Source organism: Carlito syrichta, unplaced genomic scaffold (genome assembly GCF_000164805.1).
Source record: "Carlito syrichta isolate Samal-C Ts95f unplaced genomic scaffold, Tarsius_syrichta-2.0.1 Scaffold279568, whole genome shotgun sequence".
NCBI lineage: Eukaryota > Metazoa > Chordata > Mammalia > Primates > Tarsiidae > Carlito > Carlito syrichta.
This window is the reverse complement of record NW_007223664.1, coordinates 251,406-267,399: the sequence shown is the minus strand read 5'-3', so window position 1 is coordinate 267,399 and position 15,994 is coordinate 251,406. Positions and strand designations below refer to the sequence as shown.

Sequence of the window (15,994 nt, the reverse complement as noted above, 5' to 3'; positions counted from 1 at the left end):
CGCGGAAGGATCGCCAGAGCCCAGCAGGTTGAGGCTGTAGTGGCCGGGAGCGGCCACTGCACTCCAGTCTGGGGGACAGAGTGAGATTCCAACTCAAAAAAAAAAAAAAGATAAGACTTTGAAGGTCATAAACCTCAGAAAACTTTTTTTTTAAATTAAATTACCTCAGGATAAAGATAGATAATATATCCATTAGCTTGTTTAATGTGGATCAAATGACTGAGAGAATAGAGCAGATGAAGGGTCAAGCTTTCCAATGAAAGCCAACCAGTCCCAAGATAACTTCCTTTAGGACCAGAAAGAGGGCTATAAGAGTGAGAAAGCAAATCAATGTATCAGATCTGAGAACCAGCACTCACAACAAAAGAAAAAAACAAGGGTGTGTTTACTAGCACACAGAACTGACTGGAAACAAGCAGATAAGACACCTTCCAAATTATGGAGAGAACTGTGCTGCCAAAAGAATAAGTCCATCAGTTGAAATCTTAAAATGACCCTTTGGTCCCAACCCTCTATATGTAGGAAGTGGACAGAGTTGCTCAGTTACAAGTAGAACAAATTCTCTAATACCTACTTCAAATGTGGCTAAGGAGGAAAAAAAGGAAGACTCTCCCAGAGGACAGAGTTAATATCTCTGAAAACAATGAACGAGAGGGTAGAATCAGCGTATAAGCAAGAAAAATTTTGCTTCCCCAGGGCTTCCTAGAATCTAGTAAGGGATTTTAAAAGTGGTATGCTAGACCAGTGACTATCTAAAGTGAAATATGTAATCTACAATACTACAAAAACTAGGCTTGGATCTGTATTATTTTAATAATCCCAGAGAGGTGTCAGACGAATCAGCCATTTTCCTATACACTACAGATTTAAAACCTTGCAGTGAATGGCATGTCCGTATGTTCTACATTGTGTCCTCGGAGAATACGAACATCTTTCCCCAGCTGTTTAAAAGCAATTTTCTAGATTGCAGTTTTAAACATCTCTTTGAATGTGACAAGGTATTACCATTAAAGCGTATGACACTGATTTTACACTTCACAGAAGTGCAGACAGATTTAACAAGACAGCCCTACTTCACATAAGTTCTCAAAATCTCAAGCAGGAGTGAAATTAAAACTAATGGCATTATAAATTCCACTAATTTTCTTATAAAATAAATGACAGAATGAGGGACAGTGACCACCAGAACAGCTTATATTCAGTCTCAACATTTTACTCCTGCATGCATATCTAGAAAACCCACTATTACAGATTAAAAGTTGTGTCCTCTAAAATTCAAATGTTGAAAACCCAACCCCCAACGTGACTGAATTTGGAGACCACATCATTAGGGAGGTAATGAAGGTTAAATGATATCTTAAGAGCGGGACACTAGTCCAATTAAAATTCTCATTATATTGAGTCAGTTTCTGATATGTATGCTTATAGAAAATTTGCATCAATTCTAGGTTTTTGGCCTCATGGAAGTAATGGAACTATGTCACATCTCTCTGAGTGATACCCCTATCTTGTCACCATCTAATGGGAACAATTAAGAAACAATGAGATATAACTATCATTAAGGGCAGGCCACCTGGTGGTCAGAATCCAGGTGACAAGAGGTCAAAAGCTTGCTTTACTACTTATTAACTAGCTGGATTTTATTATTTGATTCTTATTAACAGTCTGGTTTTATTCTTTCTCAGTAAAAATTCTTATTTGTACAAATCACCTATTTCTTATTTAAATAAAACCACCTATTCTCAGGTTGTTGAGACAAATAAAATAATTTACACAAGTGGCCAACACAAAAAATATTCTTAAGCAGGGTTCTTTTAAATTTACCCTTAAAAATTAATAAAAAATGTGCACATATTGAACTTCCTTTTTCATATCAAAATTATAATAAATGACACATAATTTATGATTTTTGCTTTTTTGTTATTATGGCATTTTTTGATTGCTTTACTTTGGGCAAAAGGGTAAATGTTAAACTAATCAGGAGTGAGTTAAAACCATTAAGAAAACACATGATTCTACAATGCAATTTTTTTTTGTCTGTTTGATTCAGGGTCTCACTCTGTTGCCCAGGCTGGAGTATAGTGGCATGATCACAGCTCACCACAGCCTCAACCTCCTGGGCTCAGGCAATCCTTCTACCTCAGTCTCACAAGTAGCCATAACTACAGCTCAAGCACAAAATGCAGAATTTAAACAATTTTTTATGCTTTGCATTCTGTATGTGTACTATTTTTGGTCAAAATGTGAAACTGCATTTATGTCTATAAATGAATATTTGTTGAATAAATTGGTTAATGTGTTCTAAACTAGATATCTTAAAGAGCTATTTGATAATATATTTTGCCATAAAAAATTTATACCACTTAAGGCTGGGTGTGGAGGCTCACGTCTGTAATCTCAACACTTTGGCAGGCCGAGGCTAGAGGACTGCTTGACGCCAGGAGTTCAAGACCAGCTTAGACAACATAGCAAGACTTCATGGAAACCTTTATATACAAAAAATAAAAAACTTAGCTGAGCAAGGTAACATGCACCTGTAGTCCCAGCTACTCAAGAGGTTGAGGTGGGAGGATCACTTGAGCCCAGGAAAGCGAGGCTATGGTGAGCAGTTATCATGCCACTGTACTCCAGCCTGGGGGACAGAGTGAAACCCCAACTCAAAAAAAAAAAAGGATACCATTTAAAATCTTAAAACTATTATGATACACAAATGCTTATATAAAATGCTTTAAATCTGAAATGAAAAGATTTTATCAGAATTTTCTTTCTTGAAGAATAAAGGAAAAAAGGTAACTCTTACTGAATATTTCATAATATCTTTCCCAAGGATCAAAGAGAAGAGGAAATTTAGTATTTGGTAGGTCCAAATCTTAACTATAAAACATAAACTTTTGTTCAAGATCTAGTAATACTAAGTATTTCCATGAAATATCTAAATCACTGATTAATATCTAAAGATTAATTAATGGTGGCCAACCATAAAATTAAAACAAATAGAATAATTAAAATAGAGATCTTCAGTCTTTTTTTCTCCAAAATATAAAGGATAAGGAAAATTTAGGAACTGACCAAAAGCAAAAGTTGTTTCACTTGCTCATCCTCCCACCATGGTCCATTTTGAGGGTTGCGGAGTCAAATATTTCTTTAACTTTTCTTGATTTAGAGTTTCATTGTCTCCCAACTGCCATGATAACAACAGTGACAAATAATGAAGAAACACTGGGTGACTCGAGAGGAACTTTAACAAGGTCTGGACTTTCTCTCATTAAGAAGCAGATGACCCTATTTCTACTTGGCACTTCTTGTTAAGTGGATCCGAGTCTTCCATTCCAGAGCTGCGATATCTGCACATACGATTATGAGCAAATGCTAGCCAAAAAGGTTTCCATGAATAGCTGAAATTTAATCAAATAAAATGTTCATTAAGCACCTACAAAGTGCTCAGAAACAGAAGGTATGGCAAAGACTGCCAATCTTCCCTGATAACCATTCTTCCCTTCTTCCTTTGTAATATAATCTCTGAAAATTTTAAGTGGGCACATGACCCCTCGGAATAAAGACATTTCTCAATGTCCCTTGAAGATAAAAATTGTCATGTTACTGACTAACCAGGAGTAGGCAGACATGTTATGTGCAAATTCTAGGAACCATCCTTGAAAGAGTGTCCTCTTATTTGTTCCGTCTTGCTGACTAGAATACAGACATCATAGCTAGAGCCGGACTAGCCATCTTCAACCACGAGGCAGACAATCAGAACAGTACTACAGAACTTGATTTCAACAGGGCACCATGTAATTCAACGGAGGAAAAGAAAATCTTGTAAAAAAAAGGTTCTAGAGCAACTGGACTTCTATAGTACTGAAAAAAATTAACCTTGATCCTTATCTTAAAACAACATACAAAAATTAATTTGAGATAGAGGACAGAATGAATCACAGTTTTAAATGTGAAAGAAAAATAAATTACTTCTTCACCATGGAATAGGCAAAGATTTCTTAAACAGGACATAAAACAACTAAAAAACTGGCCACCTGGATTTCATTAAATAAAAACTTCTGTTCCTCAAAATACTTCATTCAAACATAGACAGAAAAGTCATAATCACAAAGGAAATGCACATGAAAACCATGAGATATCACTTCATGCCCGCTTGAGTGCTTAAAGTGAAAAACAGTCACAATGCCAAGTGCAGATGAAAATGTGCAATTACAACTCACTCTCATTGCTAGGAGGAGTGTACATTTATTCATTTACTTTCGATAAACTGGCAGAATTTACTAAAACTAAATGTATGGCTACTCTGTGACCTAGCAATTCTAGTCTTAAATATGTTCTCCAGTGAAATACCACCAATGTCCACCAAAAGACCTGTGTATGACTACTCAGAGCAGGTATGTTTGTAAGACTACCAACTGGAACACAACAGATAAACAAATTGTGGTATATAGATGCAATGGAATGCTAGAAAACTTTTTTTTTCCTGAGTCGGAGTCTTACTCTGTCACTCAGGCTGGAGTGTAGTGGCACAATCACAGTTCATGGAAGCGTCAACCTTCTGGCCTCAAGCAATTCTCTCACCTCAGCCTCCCAAGAAGCTGGAACTACAGGCATATGTCACCACATACCCCCCCCCCGCCCCCGCCCCCAACTATTTTTCTTTTTAAAATGTGAGGTACAATTCAGGGTTAGGTCATATACAGGTGAAGTATGGGCCTCCCATCTGTCCTCTCTTCACCTGGTTTAGAATCAGGTACCCTTATTAGCGTTATGTGCTTCCCCCACCCCCAGGGCAGTGACCCACTACTGCCAATCCCATTCATGTAGTACTATGATAAATGTTCAGGGCCCACTTACGAGTGAGAACATGTGATACCCAGTTCTTTGTTTCTGTGATAGATCACTGAGTGTGATGAACTCTAAACTCATCCAAGTTGCTATGAAGTCCATAATTTTGTCCTCCTTTATAGTTGTATAATATCCCATCATGTATAGGTACCACATTTTTTTTTGTCCAGTTCACTTTTGATGGGAAGCATGGTTGGTTCCGTGTTTTTGCTATTGTGAATTTAGAACAAATTTTTTTTTTTTGTAGAGACAAGGTCTCACTATGTTGCCTAGGCTGCTCTCAAACTCCTGGGTTCAAGCAATTCTCCAGTCTCAGTCTCCCAAAGTGTTGGGATTATAGGCATGAGCCAACACATCAGGCCATGAACACATTACTGATACATGCATCAACATAGATGAACCTCAATAATGTATGCTGAATGAGGCCAGACACAAAAAAAAATACATACTGTTTGGTTATACTTAAAGTTCAAAAATAGACAAAGCTAGACTATGGTTATGGAACTCAGAAGAGTATGACCTCTGAGGAGATACTGGCAAGAAAGTATATGAAACAATTTACTCTTTCTGGATGGATATATTACTGTCTATTTTGATCTAGACTGTGGCTATACTTGGGTATGTATACGGAAAAATTCATCAAGCTGTATACCTAAGACTGGTAGACTTCATAGGCTTTCCCCTCATATATTTTATACCTCAGTAGAAAAAGTGATTTATAAAAGACAAGCAGACTATTTTTACTTTATCCATCTTTTGAGCAGGGTTCTCACTTTGTCACACAGGCTGGAGTGCGGTGGCATGATCATGCATGATCATGGCTTACTGCAGCCTTGACCACCTGGGCTCAAGCAATCCTCCAATCTCAGCATCCCGAGTAGCTGGGACTATAGGTGCACACCACCACACTTGGTTAATTTTTTTTTTTTGTAGAGATGATGTCTCGCTATATTGTGTAGGCTGGTCTCAAACTCCTGGGCTCGAGCAATCCTCCAGCCTCGGCCTCCCAAAGTGCTGTGATTACAGATGTGAGCCATTGCACCCAGCATATTTTTACTTTATCCACTGACCCAGTAAAAGTTTTTAGATAAGTATAATATTCTCTACTTAAAAATAAAACAAAGCCAGGAACAATGGCTCATGCCTATAATCCCAGCACTCTGGAAGGTCAAGGCAAGTGGGCTGCTTGAGCCCAGGAGTTTGAGACCAGTGTGGGCAACACAGTGAAACTTTGTCTCTACAAAAAAATTTTTAAAAATCAGCCGGGCGTGGTGGCACATGTCTGTAGTCCTAGCTACTCAGATGTTGAGGTGGGAGAAAGGATGTTCTGAGTCTAGGCGGTCAAGGCTGTCATGAACCATCACCATGATCTTGCCACTGCACTCTAGCCTGGGTAACAGACCTTGACTCAAAAAAATAATTATGATGATGATTAATTAATTAAAATATAAAAACAAAGCAAACACTAAGCAAAGTGTAGCTAAGTTTAACTGTCTGGCTCTCAAATAGGCCAAAATTAGAATATTCAAACCTCATCCATTAGTGCTGATAAAAACAGAAGGAAAATCCAAGGAATGCAGAAGTTTACCAGTTTGTCCACAGCAACGACCATGGTCACTAAAGTAAAGAGTCCAAGTAGCATACTGGCTTTGCTGTCACAGTGGTTTTCATTTTTCAGTGTGTTTGTCATAAAAACTTCTCTTCAGTAATTCTATTTATTTAACTATTTCTTTATTTTTAGCACCAAGGCAGTGTGGCATAGAAGAAAGAGTAAGAGCTTTTAAATCAGACAAACCAGTTTTGCCACTTACTAACTATATAGTGTTGGGCAAGTTTTTTAATCTCTTTGATACTGAGTTTCTTCACAATTTAAAACAGAGATAATAATACTTACTTTGCAAAATTGTAGCACAATTATAGTAGGTACTTAAAAGTGGTAGCTATTTAGCAATAGATCTTTGTATGCAAAGTATTGTGCCAGGCACTAGAACCCTATCTAAGAACCTGACCATCTGGAAATGACATTTAGATATAAAGATTGGTGATGAAAGGTAAGAATTTAACAAGGGCTATGGATTATAAATTATAGGGTTCCTATCCAGTTAGTAGGATTACAGAGTGAGCATCCTTTGAACAGGGCCTAGAAATTTTTTGTTGAAAATTAATTGGGTAGAATGCATTTAAGGCAGGGGAAATGGCATAAGAACATAGCAGCAAACGCTGTAGAGTGAATGAATCTTTAGGGACCAATGAGTAATTAGGACCACCTGTACCACAAGATTAATTCTGAGAATAGACTAGAAGGCCAGTAAAGCAAGTTGGGACCAGATCAAAAAGGACCAACATCAGGCTAAGAAACCAAGGACCTCTCTTCTCAAGCACTGAAAAGTTTTCAGGGAACTGACTGCAGTGATCATTAAACATGACCAATGGGAAGGACAGTCTCAGTGCAGACAGAAAAAGCCATAGGCTGACAAGGGCCTATATCAAGATGATGATGGGGTAAAAAAAAAAAAAAAACCAACAAACCAACAAAAAAACCAAATAGGAATGATGTTGGAAGGTTCAATTTTATTAACTTTTTATAAGATGAACAGACACTGAGTTTCCCTGAATGCTACAAGTAGGCCTGCCTTCAACCTCAAAATGACCCTGACTGCCTCGTAAGTTCCTCAAGAGCAAAGTATGCCCCAAGCCAGCAAAATATGCTGCTTGACACACAGAAAGTGCTCAATGCATCACTGGTGAATGACTCGCTCCACTTATTCCAAATATTTAAGCCTCCACATACAAAATCAAGTAATACAATATATTAATGATACAATGTGAAACATGTAGAAGAACAAAAATCACTTTTCCTTTTTGTTGAGTGGCCATTTTCAACAATATATGCCTAGTTTTAAACATGCTCATGCAAGAGGTAGCTCCATCTCTAGCTTATCAAAAGCCTCAGATATAAATCGTTCCAGAAAGTTGGGAATGTTGCCACCCCAGTTGCTAAGCTCTTGTGCAATATTGTTCTAGGAATCTATCATTCATTATGTCCTTTGCTACAGGAAAAAGAACAGTTGATTTATGACTCATGAATATTACAAGAAAAAAATTAAGACAGTAAATTAAATCCAAATCATATAAATAAATATGTGTGAGGTTTACTTACAAATGTAGGATGATTTAGTTACTAAATAAGAGAATTATAAAAATACTCAACACTAAAAAAATAAAGAAAAAAAAATAAGTACTTCCTAGGGGCTAAGCAAAATTCTCAGCCTTTTTTTGTGTGTGTGTGTATTAACTTATTTAATCCTCTCAACAACCTTAGATGGTGGACACTTGTTACTTGTAATTTATAAATGAGAAAACTGAGGTACAGAGAAGTTAAGTAATTGCCCCAGATTACACTATCTGGCAAAAAAGGGGCAGAACAGGGAACTGAACCCAAGCTATCTGGCTCCAGAGATAAACGAAAAAGTTGAATACTGCAAATATGTCCATTCTTCTCACATTAATCTATATATTCAAAGCCATTTCTCTAAAAATCCCAAAGATTGTTCATGGAACTTCATACACTGGTTCTTTGAAAGGTTGCCAAAGAATCAAGGCAATTCAACAGAAAAACAAAGGTTTATGCCCTACAACATAACAAAATGCATTTTAAAGCTATCTTAAAAAGATTTTTTTCAGGCAATATGGATAGCCAGATATTCTGAAAAAAACAAAACAAAACCTTGCAAAACACCTAGAAGTAGATAAACACCCTTTAAAATGTCACATATTTGTAATTCATCATATTCAAACTAAGAAAAAGCATGTGTTTATGTCAATAGATACAGAAAAAGCACTGGACAAAATTAAAGATCACGGTATATACATAAAATTCATAGCTCTGTCCACTGAGAGGGCCAAGAAAGAGGACAGCTCAGCAGCAGGGATACTCAGCACCATATCTTGGTTTCTAAATACCATCCTCCAATAAAAGCAATCAGGAATTCTTGCAGAAGTGATTGATTCTAAGGCTGGGGAAGGAAAACTGCTAAATGAGCTTGGAGCATATCACAGTACTAGAAAGTAAAGACGTGCTTATGAAAAAAAAAAACTTCTTTAATGGGAATATGTTCAAGGGACAAAAGAGTCAATGTGAAAAAGTTCCAATGCCAGAGCTGGAATAGCTTAAGCAACATAACAATAATAGTATTAGATTATACACCAAGGACTAAAATAAATATCAATGAATACACATTGATACAAATAACTAACTGAATATTAAACAAACGGGAAAAAGGAAAGAATTTTTTTTAAACAAATCTGTCTTAAAGAATTCTAATTAATAAGTATAGAAAGAATGAAGGAAATGGAAAATCATCATTAGAATACCACAATCATAATTGCTGTAGGTAAGATTCAATGAACACTAAAATTAGTGGGCAAAAATTTAAGGAGAAATAGAATATTTGTCATTCCTGAAAATATTTCCCTCAAAATATTTATTAATTACTGTGGTGGTTTTAACATGTATTCACAAATTATTGGATACTCTACCCTGACATTTAATGGACTTTCTTCTAATAAACAGAATACAGAAAGGGAGAAAAAGTAACATTACAATGAGAAATTTGGCAGATCCAAACTTAGGTATGTGATCAAGGTTAACATCACTAGTTGAGGTGGTTATCATGTGCCCCAGATATGATACAATGGGAAGGGTAAAACACCCCTGTGATATTCTTTGCCCCAAATTTATAATCTCAGTCTAATTGTGAGAAAATATCAGATAAATTCAAATTGAGGAACATTCTACAAAATACATGACCAATACTCTTCAAAAGTGGCAAAATCACAAAGAACTGAGAAGCTGTTACATATCAGAGTACTTAGGGAGACACGAAAGCAAAATGCAACATGGCATATGGATTGGATACTGAAACAGAAAAAAGGAATTAGGGGAAAACTGTGATAATCTGAGTAAAGTCTATAGTTTAGCTAATAGTATTATGCCAATGCTAATTTCTTACTTTTGGTACTTTACAAGGGTTATGTAAGATGTTAACATTAGAGGAAACTACGGGAAGGGTTTACAGTAGTACTCTGTATTGTCTTTGCAATTCTTGTAAATCTCAAGTTATTTCAGAATAAAGTGTTTCTGAAAATTCAATGCACATTTGTGAAAACAAATCTCAGCAAACCAGGAATAGAAGAAAATTTTCTCAATCTGGTAAAGGGTAGCTGTAAAAAGAGTATAGTACACATCATCCTTAAGAGAGAAATATTGAGATGATTCCCCACTTAAAGTGAGGAAAAAGCAAGCATGTCCATTCTTAATACTTCTGTTAAATATTGTTCTGGAGGTCCCAGCCAGTGCAATAAGGCAAGAAGAAGAAAAAGGAAATTGAGATTGGAAAGGCATATTTAAATCTTTTTTTTTAAAACAGATGCATTTAACACACACCCAACCCCCAAATCTGCAGACCACCAAAACCATAAGTGAATTTAGCAAGGGCACAAAATACAAGATCCATATATAAAAATAAACTGTGTTTCCATATACTTGCAAGATGTCTGATGTTTGGAAAATAAAACTGGGGACAAATTTACACCATTCACAATGTTATTAAAATAATTCCTAGAAATAAACTGACCAATGTGTAAGTCCTCTACTCTGAAAAACAAAACAAAAATGCTGAGAGTAACTGTGGAAAACTTACTCAATGAAGAGATATACTATGTTCATAAATTGAAAGACTCAATACTGTTAAGAAGTCCATTTCCCCAAAACTGCTCTGTAGAGTCAATGCAATCCCAAGGAAAAGTTTGGTAGACTTTTTAATAGATGTTGACAAGCTCATTCTAAAACATATATGGAAATGCAAAGCACCTAAATAGTCAAAGCAACTGTTTAAAAGAACAAAATTGGAGGGTTTACAATGCTGTGCCAAGACTTATTATAAATTACAGTAATCAAAGAAAGTATGGTACTGATGCAAGAGTTAATAAATACTTCAAGAAGAATAGAATGGAGTCCATAAACAGACCCAAATATCCAATCACTCATTTTTCAACAAATTCCCCATTGCAACTAGTTGGGGAAAAAAGTTTTTTTCAATAAATGTGTAGAACAGTTGTCTCTATAGAAAATAAATCTTGATTCCCACCTCACACCATACACAAAAATCAACTGGAGATAACCACAGAACCAACAGTAAAGCTGAGGAAACCATAGGCAACTGTCCTTAAGACCCTAAGAGTGGGCAAAAATGAGAGTAGGAAAAGAAAGTTGTGGATAGGATGCAAAAAAGTGCTAACCCTGACTCCTCACATCCTTACCCCTTGTCCTTCTAAAAACTCCGATAAACTAAACTTCACAGAAATAATTCTGCTCATCAAAAGGCACCATTAAGAGAATAATTAAGAAACTTCAGGGTAGAAAATATTTGCAAACGTGTATCTGGAAAAGGTTTCCTATCCAGATTATATTAAGAACTATAAATCTTAACAAAAAGATAGCCTAATTTTTTTTTTTTTTTTTTTGAGTTGGAGTCTCACTCTGTCACCCAGACTGCGTGCAGTGGCCGCTCCCGGCCACCGCAGCCTCGACCTGCTGGGCTCCGGCGATCCTCCTGCCTCAGCCTTCCGAGCAGCCGGAATTACAGGCGTGCGCTATCACGCCCGGCTGATTTTTTGATTTATTGTAGAGATGAGGTCTCGCTGCCCAGGTGGGTCTCGAACCCGCGGGCTCAGGCAATCCACTCACCTCAGCCTCCCAAAGGCGCGGAATTACAGGCTGAGCCACCGAGCCCGGCCTAATTTTTTTTAATGGGCAAAAGACCTCAATAGGCTCTTCACACCACACACACACACACACACACACACAAATCTGAATGGACATTAAAAATGTTCAACATTATTAATGCTCATGGAAGTGCAAACAACCTACTCGAAGACCATCAGTTCAACTTCTTAATATATAATCTAGAAATATAAATAATGTCCACCGATAGGAGTTTCAAAAATATTCATAGCAATTTAATTCATAATGGTCCAACACTGAAAACAACTCAAATGTTAATCAACAAGAGAATAAACAGATAAACAAATAAATTGTTACTATATCCACACAATGCAATACTACAGAAGAAGGGTCACCAGACTTTTCCGTAAGTGGTCAGATAGTAAATAGTCTAGGCTTTTGGGGACATATGATTTCTGTCAAATGGGCATGGTCATATTCCACTAATTTTTTTAAAGATGGGATCTTGCTCTGTCACCCAGGCTGGAGTGCAGTGGCACGATCTTATCTCACCGCAATCTCGAATTCTTGGGCTCAAGTGATCCTCTTGTCTTAGCCTCCTAACTAGCTGGGAATGACAAGCACACACCACCTCGTCTAGCTAATTCTTTTTATTTATTTGTTTAAAGGCAGGGGTTTTGCTATGTTGTTCAGGCTGGTCTCGAACTCCTGGCATCAAGTGATCCTCCCACCTCAGCTTCCTAAGTAGCTGGAATTACAGTGCAAACCAACGCACTCAGCCCCATAAAACTGTATATATAAAACACACCATGAACTGGAATTGATCCATAGGCCATAGTTTGCTAAATCTTGATATAAGGCAAAAACAAAAGACAAACAAAAATATTTATACATGCAATATGCATGAATCTATAAACTGGATGATTCCATTTATATGAAATGTAAGAAACCTGAAAATAACCCATGGCCATAGATGTCAGGATAGTACTTCATTGGGAGAGAGGAATGGGGAGGTCTATTGAACGGAAGGAATAGGAGGGAGCTTTTGCAGGGATGAAAATGCTTTATATCTTTATCTGGGTGGTGATCACACAGGTACATACATATGTAAATTTCATCAAGCTACACACTTTATTTCTATGTCTTTGTTGGATATAAGTTATAGCTCATTTGGAGAAAAAAATAAAAATTAGACAAAGACCAGAAAAAAATTACCTAGAATTCAACATAGATAAAAAATATAGAAGAGCTACCTTAAAAGACATGGGTGATAGAGGGAGAGAGTCTTATAGAAGTCTGGTCATAATTCCTAAAGAATAGAAAAAAATGGGTAGAAAGAGAGACATAAGGATAAAACATTCCTGAATTGTTGAAACACAAACCTTAGAGACAGAAGAATATATTTGTATAAAATCTAGAGTGAGTTTATACATATAGAGAAAGTATATATGTGTGTGTGTGTACATATGTGTGTGTGTGTGTATATATATATGTATATGTTGTGTATACACACTTACATACCTTGTCCCAAAAGTTTGAGTCCACATTCTTCTCGATCATACAAGGAGCAGTTAAGACCATAAAACAATTCTCAAATTTCAAAGAATTAGTAGCAAAGACACGTTTGCTGACTACAGTGCAAATTGGCAATCAGTAACAAAAGGATAACGCACAAAACCTTCCACGTTGGAACTAGAAACTACTTTCTAAAAATCTCATAGGGCAAGAAAATAAAATCACAATGAAAAAAATTTAAATTCTTAGAACTGAACAACACTACATATAATGCAACAGTAAATAAAAATCTGTAGAATTATCAGATGGCAGATAAACAAACCAGAGTTGAGAGCCCAGAAATAAGCCCGAGAACAACTGGGTATTGTATATGACAGAAGTGATACTGCAAATCACGGGTGGCAGGACAATTACCTATCCACATAGGAAAAAGAAAATGAATCGATTTTGATCTCACAACATAAAACACGTACATCTACATATATGTGTGTGTGTGTCTCTTAGGTAAATTAAAGAACTAAATGTGGTCACAAACTTTAGGACCTTTAAAAAATTCAGAATACATTTTATTAATAATATAGAGAAGATTATCCTAAAACACAAAAAGTATAAAAATTAATGTCTGCAGTTTAATAGACAACAAATTTGTATTTAGAACATTTTCTAATATAAATTTCTGCAATGATGGAAATGCTCTGTTCTGTAATATAGTTTAATATAAAATATATAACATAATAAAATATAAAAGGCACTAGAGGCTATTGAGTACTAGAAATGTGGCTTAAAGCAACTGAGGACCTGAAATTATCAAAGCAAATGTGACATATTGACATGATTAAATCATGAGTGAAGGTCTGCAAAGTTCTGTCATGTTTTTACATACTTTTCAATATTTAATTTTTCATAACAGTTTGATTTCGGCTTAAATTACCACATAAAAGACCCCCAATTTTATACAAAATATGTAAATGTGGCTTTTCTGGGAACACTAACACACCAAACGATATTAATTTTCTTCTAAACTTTTAAACATACTATAAATTATATAAGGTATGAAAATATATATTCATTACATTATATAATGTAATGAATACTGATGAGTCCACCAGAAAGTTTATGAAATAAAACATTAACTGACGATAAGTTTCCTAGGCAACTCTGTCCGAGCACTTTTTTTTTCTCTACAAAGAAGCCAGAAAATACGAATAACAGATTTACAGTCCCAGCTGCAGGGTTATTCAGTTCATGCATGACATTCATATTTTAATATGTTTAGGGGAAATTTAACACTCAAAACCTAGTATGTATTATTTAACAAAGTGTTGCAAAGCAAACACTCACGGAACCATTGCCCAGGTCAGGAGATAAAGCATTTCCAGTATCCCAGGATCCCTCAGGATACCCCTGGACTCCCCTCTCCTTCCCCCCACCCCAGGAGATGACCATTAGCTTAACTCCGTGGTTTTAATTTCTTTACATTTCCTTCCTTACTACTTTTAGTGCTATGTATGCATCCCTAAACAATAGCTTTGCTTTGCCAGGTTTTGAATTTTACATAGATGATATCATACAGTATTCTTCAGCAACTTACTTCTTTTTTTGTTTTGGCTCAACCCTGAGCCACATTTGTGTTGAAACACAAAGCTACTTCACTGGCCACTGTACGATGTTCCTTTTTATGACTAGCGTCTAATTTATCTTTCTCCTTCAGAGGGACATGAAAGTTGTTCCCAAATTTTTGGCATTATAGCAAACCTTCCTAAGTCCACGTCTGCTCGTGTGTACGTTTGAAAATTTATCTAGGGTAGTAGCTTTCAAACTTTTTTGACCATGACTCATGCTAAGGAATGACGTTTTACATTATGACACACATCTGTGTGTATATAAAACTGAGATGGGGGTAAGTTTCATAAAGCCAATTCCCCATGATGGGAGACCCATTCTGATAGGTTTCATTCTGTTCGTGTTTTACAAATTCCAGTCAGTATCCACTTTCATGGTTTCACCACCCACTAAAACGGGCTTCAATTTTCTAAAAAACATCGCTCTAGAGAATGAATACCTAGGCGTGCGATTGCTGGATCAGGGATTGCAGACCTCTGACGTCGTCAACTTTTCCAGACCCTTAACTGTTAAACAAATGTTCTTATCTAAGCGTATATACCTCTACTACTATTTCATTTTGGAGCAAAAAGTGTGAAACATCAGAACGTTTTATCTTTGCATTCGGTCATTAAACAGTATTAACCACTTACCATGTGCTAAGTAAGCAACCACTGGGCCGAGCGAGGCTGATGGGTTAATATGCAGAGGAGTTTGCGGGGGACCAGGACCTCACGGAGGCCCCAGAAAGCTCTCAGGAGGGCCCTTGATCCTGCCTGGGAGGGAGGGGTTAGAGGAGGATTCCTGGAAGAAGGAGGACCTAAACTGGGTCTTTCTATTTTTTAATTGGTATTGGTTTCTTAAAACGTAGAAGTAACACATCTGTTAGGGGAAAAAAAAAAAAAATCTAAATGACAAGAGTATATTCAGTAGAAAGTAAAACTCCCCACGCCCGCCCTTCAAGTTGGATGCGAAGACTAAAGAACCGAAGTCGCGTTATCAGTTATCCCAATCTAGGACGTTTTCAGGAGCCCACGTTTCTAAAGACTTTCAGGAGTCGGTCTGCTGGAGCCCAGGATATTCAAAGCACCAAAGCCGTCATATTTTCCATCATGGACGTGAATGCAAACATTCAGCGTCTGGTCACGTTCTTACTTTCGAGAGACTTTCCCCTTCTCTCTCTCTCTCTCTCTTTCCCTCCTGGCCTTTCGCGAGGCGCGAGGGCCAGGTTTCGGACTTCGGGTCCGCTGACCGCAAACCCGGCGGACGCCAAGGCTGCCGCGAGCG

At 36.8% G+C, this 15,994-nt stretch overlaps 1 protein-coding gene across 13 annotated transcripts in view; it reads right to left on the bottom strand.

Annotated features, from left to right (window-relative positions):
• The window catches only part of PLAGL1 (PLAG1 like zinc finger 1), a 166,570-nt gene that overhangs the window by 56,529 nt on the left and 94,047 nt on the right, over window positions 1-15,994 (bottom strand). Inside the window, exons 1-2 of one of the 13 annotated variants that reach the window (XM_021709738.1) lie at window positions 15,361-15,516; window positions 12,844-12,899 (exon numbers count right to left, since the gene is read on the bottom strand). The exons of the other annotated variants lie outside the window; for them this stretch is intronic. The gene's annotated coding sequence lies outside the window, so the exon portion shown is untranslated. Of the gene's footprint in view, window positions 1-12,843; window positions 12,900-15,360; window positions 15,517-15,994 lie in introns of those variants that run through there. 13 annotated transcript variants of the gene reach the window in all.